This window comes from Pan paniscus, chromosome X (genome assembly GCF_029289425.2).
Source record: "Pan paniscus chromosome X, NHGRI_mPanPan1-v2.0_pri, whole genome shotgun sequence".
Lineage (NCBI taxonomy): Eukaryota > Metazoa > Chordata > Mammalia > Primates > Hominidae > Pan > Pan paniscus.
Genome location: NC_073272.2, coordinates 97,041,802 through 97,050,093, shown reverse-complemented (window position 1 = coordinate 97,050,093; position 8,292 = coordinate 97,041,802). Strand labels below are relative to the sequence as shown.

Here is an 8,292-nt window from a genome sequence, read left to right as displayed (position 1 = left end):
AAGGGAAAAACTCCTGTCAGATTTACATAATACCCCTAAATTAAAGATATATATCTGTTTTAACATAATGGATCCTGTCAGTTTCTGGCACCACAGACTACTTTGCTTATTATGCACCATTAGGAAAAATTCATGCCAATCCCACTGTTCTTTCAACTTAAAGACCTTGTCTTTTGTATTATTGATGACACGCTCAGTATGCAAATAAACAGTAGCTGATCAGCTACTGCTGCCTTCCCGTTAAGATTCTTATAAGATATTCCTAACCAAGAAACCACTGACCCAGCTTAATGCAATCAATGTGCAGGGCGTGATTTGATGAAGCGGAGTTACACAAGGTTAAATACTGATTGTATTAATACTTTCGGCATTCAACCATCATCTGCGATTATCTTAGAAAACACTATTTGCAAAACACATTTGCATTCAATTCTTACCTAATCCATATTCTTTACCATTTTGAGATGCTGACACTGTATAAAGAAAAGGTGACCACATTATCTGAAAGGCCACATTTTAACTTTTAGGGACATCAGCCAGAGTCCCACTTCCTTTTTAGAATGCTGCTGTGTGTCTAAACTTTTCCTATGGGAAAGAACTATTAAGGAGCCATAAGTGGGATGCTCAGAAGATGTTCGTGGAAATTCCTAACAGAAACAGCATTTAAAACATTTTACCCTCCTCCTATCTTTGACAACTCTAGCCATGAAAAACACTTTAAAGATTTGTTAGAGTGTTTGTCTCAAGGTGTCAATGGCCAGAAAGTCTCTATTACACTGTGCATAATCCCCAGTGAGCTCAGCCTGCTCTTCCTAACTGGCCTAGCTGATGAAAAGGACCCTAAATAGGTGGCTACCTTGAGGGTAGCTAAATGTGTGAGTGTGAGGTAGATGACAATTTGCAGGCAAGAGGGTTAAGAGAAGAAGGAGGGAAGAGGGAAAGGACATTGTTTCTGATGCTATTCCAAAGTTAAATCTGAATCCTACTTTGTTTAAAAAATTAACTATGGGGTATGAGATCACAAATGAAAATACATTTTTTTTTTTGAGACAGAGTTTCGCTCTTGTTGCCCAAGCTGGAGTGCAATGGCGTGATCTTGGCTCACCACAACCTCTGCCTCCGGGGTTCAAGTGATTCTCCTGTCTCAGCATCCTGAGTAGCTGGGATTACAGGCATGCGCCACCACGCCTGGCTAGTTTTTGTATTTTTAGTAGAGACAGGTTTCTCCCTGTTGGTCAGGCTGGTCTCAAACTCCTGACTTCAGGTGATCCGCCCACCTCGGCCTCCCAAAGTACTGGGATTATAGGCGTGAGCCACTGCGCCCAGCCGAAAATACATTTTCTTATGGGACAAGAGCAAGCTAAAATATTTTTTGATTATGTTCTGCATTTGATCTGAAACTTCTCCAATGTTATAATAATTTATTCTTTTAAAATAAACTCTCTAGGATGGGGTATTGACTGAAAATAAAAAAAATGAAGAGAAACACTGAGGTTCTCAGGTCTAATATTTGGTGAAAACAGGAAAAATGAAGTAGAGCCCATTGAGTAAACATGGAAAGGGGATTGTGTAGTTGTAACATTCATTAAGAGGCCGGGCGTGGTGGCTCATGCCTGTAATCCTAGCACTTTGGGAGGCTGAGGCAGGTGGCTGACTTGAGGTCAGGAGTTCAAGACCAGCCTGACCAACATGGTGAAACCCAGAGTCCACTAAAAATATAAAAATTAGCCAGGCATGGTGGTGGGCACCTGTAGTCCCAGCTACTCGGGAGGCTGAGGCAGGAGAATCACTTGAACTTGAACCCGGGAGCCAGAGGTTACAGTGAGCTGAGATTGTACCACTGCACTCCAGCCCGGGCAACAGACTGATATTCCATCTACAAAAACAAAAACAAAAACAAAAACAAAACAAACAAAACAACATTCATTAAGGTCACAGACACATATGAAGTATCACCTGCTCTTTTCAATAGAAAAAAAAAGACCTGAAGGTAGTTTGGTATGGCTAGAATGTACCTGGGAGAATTAAATTATATGCAGTTGACACTTTACAGTTGTTAGATATTTTAATCCTCACAACATACTGAGATAAGAACTATATGTATTTCAACTGTGGTGGAGAGGCCCAGGTATGAACTCAGATCAGTTTGATACCAAGCCCAGTGCTCTTTGCTCAATAGCTGGCAGAAGTTGAAATGAACTAGGAATTAGTGCCCAGATGATGAAAGATGAAAATTCTATGATATGGGGCTTGAACACTATTCGATAAGTTAACAGTATTCACTAGGTATAAAATGCAGGCCATAAATGTGAACCACATAAATAATGCTAAATATTCTAGTAGTAATATTAAAAAATAAAAAAAGGTAAAATTGATTTTTTTTTTTTTGAGCCAGAGTCTCACTCTGTTGAACAGGCAGGAGTGCAGTGGCGCAATCTCTGCTCACTACAACTTCCGCCTCCTGGGTTCAAGCAATTCTCCTGCCTCAGCCTCCCAAGTAGCTAGGATTACAGGCGCCTGCCACCATGCCCGCTAATTTTTGTATTTTTAGTAGAGACAGGGTTTCACCATGTTGGCCAGGCTGGTCTCGAACTCCTGACCTCAACTGATCCGCCTGCCTCGGCCTCCCAAAGTGCTGGGATTTCAGGCGTGAGCTACTGCGCCTGGTCAAATTGATTTTTAATACATTAAGTAAACATTCAACCAAATGTATTTTCAAAATGATGATTTTACATTCTTCTTATCAGACTAACTCTTAGAAATCTAGTACATATTTACTTCTGCACACGTCAGTTCAGATTAGCCACATTTCAGGCACTCAATAGCTACATGCAGATGGTGGTTACTGTACTGGGCATATCAGCTTTAAACAAAAGGAAGTAACCTGATCAGATTTACTCTTTAGAAAGACTTGTTAGACAGCATTGTGGAGAATGACTCAGAGGATGGCGAGACAAAAGGCAGGGAAATTTTCGCCGGGCACAGTGGCTCACACCTGTAATCCCAGCACTTTGGGAGGCCAAGGTGGGAAGATCACTTGAGCTCAGGAGTTCAAGACCAGCCTGACCAACATGGTGAAACCCCGATTCTACTAAAAATAAAAAAAATTAGCCAGGTGTGATGGCAGGCGCCTGTAATCCCAGCTATTCGGGAGGCTGAGACAGGAGAATCACTTGAACCTGGGAGGTGGAGGTTGTGGTGAGCCAAGATCACGCCACTGCACTCCATCCAGCCTGGGTGACAGGGCGAGACTCCATCTCAAAAAAAAAAAAAAAAAAAAAAAGGCAGGGAAATTTTTAGGTGCATAGCATAATTGTCTAAATAACACATATCCTGAACTAAACAGAGAGCAAAGTGAATGGAGAGGATGGATATTTTGAAGGCATTAATACAGTCAATAGGACTTAGCAGGCAAGAGAAGGAGGGTGAGATTAAGGAGAGGAGTTTAGATGACCAGGGATAAACAAGTATGAGAAAATGTGATCTATTTTATATATCTAAGAAATATATAAGTAGAAATAGTGAAAAAGAAGTTGGAAATGTGGGTCCGAAATGCAAGAGTGAACTCTGGGCTGGAGCTAAAGATTTGGGTGTCATTGGATGGTGGATGAGATTACCAACCCTGAAAAAGTATATTAGAAGAAGGATAGAATAGAAGATGCAATTCCAGAGAACCTCAACTTTTTAAAAAATATTTAAGAATTTTTAACTGACAAGTAAAAATTATACACACACACACACACACACACACACATATACATACACACACACACCCAGTATATGATTTTTTTTTTTTTTTTGAGACAGAGTCTCCCTCTGTTGCCGAGGTTGGAGTGCAGTGGTGTGATCGAGGCTCACTGCAACCTCCACCTCCCAAATTCAAGCGATTCTCCTGCCTCAGCCTCCCAAGTAGCTGGGATTACAAGTGTGCACCACCATGCGCGAGCTAATTTTCTTTTGTATTTTTAGTAGAAACAAGGTTTCACCGTGTTGGCCAGGCTGGTCTCAAACTCCTGACCTCAAGTGATCAGCCAACCTCAGCCTCCCAAGGTGCTAGGATCACAGGCATGAGCCACTGCACCCTACCATGATGTTTTAATATATGTAAACATTGTGGAATGACTAAATCAAGCTGTTTAACATATGTCACCATTTTTTGGTAGTCAGAACACTTAAAATCTCTGAGCAATTTTTGAATACACGATATATTGTTATTAACTACTGTTACCATGATGTACAATAGATCTCTTGAGCTTATTCCTCTTGTCCAAATGAAATTTTGTGTCTTTTGACTAATGTCTTCCTAATCCCCTCCCCAGAATCAGAGAAACCCAACTTTCAACAGGCAGTCAGGAGAAGCAGAATTGCAAAGAAGACAGGGAAGGAATTTTTAGAGATATATAAGTACAAGAAGGTGAGGACAACAGCACAAGTGAAATTTTATGTATCCTTACAAAAATGATAATTATAAAGACTATGTAGAAAAGTAAATATATGTAAATTACTGAAAAAATGTATTTATGATTTACCTAAATAATATGCAAACATAAAAATGTATAACATTATAGATATTGTTTTATTAAAATTCTTTAATGCTATTATATTGTAATTAGATAAAAAGATGGAAAAACAAATATGACAAAAAGTTGAGAGGAGGCTGGGTGCAGTGGCTCATGCCTGTAATCCCAGCACTTTGGCAGGCCAAGGTGGGAGGATCACTTGAGCTCAGGAGTTTGAGACTGGCCTGGACAACATGGTGAAACCCCATCTTTACAAAAAATACAAAAGAAAAAAAAAAATAGCTGGGTGTGGTGGCATGTGCATGTATAGTCTCAGCTACTAAGGAGGCTGGGGCGGGAGGGTCACTTGAGCCTGGGAGGTTGGGGTTGCAGTGAGCCATGAACATGCCACTGCACTCCAGCCTGGGTGACAGAGTGAGACCCTGTCTCAAAATAAATAAAGTGGGAATAAAAATAAATACCTTTGCTTAATTTAGTAGTTGCTACCTCACTATACTTGTCGAAATATTATGCTAGAGCAACGTCTCTCAACCTTTTTTCATTATTGTCTTCCTCCCACTGGGAGTCTTTTTAGATATTTTTTCTAATGCCCCCTATTGTTAACATTTAATGCCACAGATATCTTGTACGTCTGTTTATGTACCGCGGTCCTTTGGAAGGCTACAAACCATTGCAATATCTAAGATGTTTTTCCATCCACATTCCCAAGAACCAGTATTCATCCCTTTTGGGGTAATATTGTCCCTGCTGAGAACATATATGCCAAATAGTTCTGCTAAAAAAAATTTTTTTGTAAATATCACTGATGTATTAAAGGAAAGAAATGTAGGCTTCAGTCCCCCATTACTTTTTCTTTTGCTCCACGATAACTTTCAAAGAAGCTGAGTATTTTTCATAAAATGTCTAACCTTACTGAATCAAGGTTTTATGAATATAATCGTGGGATTGATTATATTTCAGTTAGTCTTCCTAAAACAAAATGGAAGTCAACATGATCCTTTGAAAGAAGTTACTCTTCATTTTGAATGCATTTCAGTGAAATTTTGTATGTGATTTAATTTGAGGTTGACAGTTCACTTAGAACTTCCAAGTTCATAGAACCATTAATTCTTACTTAGATGTAATTAGTAGTGAGTAGGGGTTTTTTTGGTCTACGAGTTCAACCTCAAGAAAAAAAATTGTTTATGTGTTTATTTCATTAAAAAAGACAAAAACTTTATTGAACACATGTGCAAAAAATGTGTTTTTTTACAACATACAATACCTATTTAACTGAGTGAAAGAATATCAAGGGAAAATTTTGTAATGCTTTTAGCCACTAAAATAATAACATATGGGCATATCTGAGAGGTAACACTTTAGAAGCAACTTTCTACTCAGCTTGAAAGTCACAGATATTACTAAGGACTTAGGTGGGCTGCACGCATCTGTGGGCTTTGTGTGAGCTACTTATCATCATATCAAATAAAAGGCATGGGTTGTACCTTCTTTTTCATGTTTCCCTTAGTATTTGTCATTTAGTAGATGCCGAATGCCTGCTGCTTAATTTTCAGTATCAGCATTTACTTGTGTTGTGTTGTCTTAATTTTCACAAAAGGGTTTGGAGATGATACAGATTACAATTAGCACTAGGTAAATGAATTACCTCTGCTATACCTTTGTGCAAGCCTATTCCTATTGGCTAGCACATACTTACTTACAGACAATTCTCTATGGGTTTCTCACATTTCTGCACATTTTGTGAACAGAGGCACTGATGGCCTTTTTCTGTACTATCTTTTCAAGGATGTTTTTACAGAAAACAACCTTGGAAGATACAGTGTCTTCCTCTAGAGAAGACGACAGGTTCATTTGCTTTGCAGACAGGTTATATCTCCCTCTAGGAAAAATGTCAGGCAGGTTTGTGTTCAGTCCATTATAAAAGATTTGGGTTCCCTGAGCATGGGATTCTTCAGCAATGACACAAACCCACCGTGAGTGCAGCATCCACATAGGTTTGCCTTCCCAACCCTGGTCTAGGTTTGCTTTCCAACTCTGGGGGTTGGAGGGCAAAGGAAAACAATGTGAACGTGAAGCTCATATTGCTTGCTGTATCATGAATGAATAACAAGAGTTATGTGTCTCTGACCCAGGAGTCTTGTGTGTTCTGCCAGCATCGCTGAAACTGCAGCAGGCTAACTTGTTGGCATGCAAGTAGGGCAAAATCTCTGACCCTTCATAGTTTTTGAAATTACTCTGTGCTCTCCTTCCTTTTTATCAAACATTATTAATTAGAATACCCCTTACTCCTCTAGGAACTTAAGCACCAAGTGCCCTGGACTCTCTCATTTCCTAAGACTGTATTCCAGTTTATCACACCTTGAAAATTACTAAAGTAAAGCCAATACTATAAAAATCATTTCCTAAAATCTTAACCCAGGCATAATGGTTTTAATTCACTGTTATAGCCTCCTTGAATTCTAGATTGTATAATTAAAGTTTTCTGCAAAAGTTGAGCTGCTCAAAGTTGAAAAAAGTTGCTATGAACCAATCATTGTTAAATGATCCCATAGAAGCAAAAGGCTTCTTACTGAAAGTAGGACCCTTCTTTATGTGAGATAATACTTGCACATATGAAATCATTTTTAAAAATAAAACTAAGCTTTCTGTGGGCTTGAGGAGTTAGGGAAGATTTCATGGAAGAAATGGGACTTAAGCCTCTGAAAACATTACATTTCTAGAGCACTTTATTATAATTTCATGCAAAAGACACAAAAACAGATTAAAAAAAAAACCAGATCATACTGGTTCACAGATAATAAAATCTAAATATCTGAACTCCTAGTGCACATACATGTGCACTCTGTGTGTGTGCGTGTGTGTGTGTGTAAATTTACAAATGTTGAAATGGAAAGATACTAATTGTACAGTTTGAAGAGTCTTGAAAAATGCATACATCCATGTAACTACCACCACAATCATGATATTGAACATTTCCAACTCTCTAGAAAATTCTCTTTTGCCCACTCAGAGGAAACATATGTCTGAATATCTATCATCATATATTAGTTTTGTCTATTTATATCACATAATTTTAAGGGGGTAAAAAAGAGTTGAGGCCACTTTGAATCAGCATAGCCACCTGAAATAAAATATGGATGGTATCCATGATAATGCATGAGGAGAGAAACAGAGTTGAAAGATACAGGAGTTACAGCTGGATAGGTAATATCAGAGCAAAGTTCTAAAGGAGCTTGGATATCATTTTAAGAAACTTGAATGTGCTTCAGTGGACTCTAAAAACCCACTGATTGATCTTCAACAGGACAGTGACATGACAAAGGTGGCATTTAAGATCAGCCTCACAGTAGCATGCAAAATGGACCAGATTGGGAGAGAAATCAATTATATGACAAATACAATTTGATTTGCAGTGACAAATATTATTCTGCATAGAACTCTAGGTAAAGTCAGATGGCCAATTTGGTCATTATTGGTAAAAGAATAAATAGAAACGCAAAATTGTTTTGTGAGCAAGGTCATCAGCAGTAGTAAATGGAAGTTGACAGCATAAGAAGGCGATGACAAGTGGAGTGCAAGAAAAACCAGTGCTAGATTCAATCTTTTTCACGGTATCTATCATGGTCCAGATTAAGAACGTGCTGCAAGTTATACAGATTTGTAGATAACACAAAATTGAAGACTGCTCATTTATTAAAGAAGAGGAAAATAAAAATCCCTTCTCTGAGATCTAACAAACATGAAGGCCCACGGCTGACAAATAACTCTCAGA

General features: G+C 38.6%; 1 protein-coding gene across 7 annotated transcripts in view; it reads right to left on the bottom strand.

Moving 5' to 3' along the window:
* DIAPH2 (diaphanous related formin 2) overlaps positions 1-8,292 on the bottom strand; it is a 921,502-nt gene that overhangs the window by 175,438 nt on the left and 737,772 nt on the right. The window lies entirely within an intron of this gene.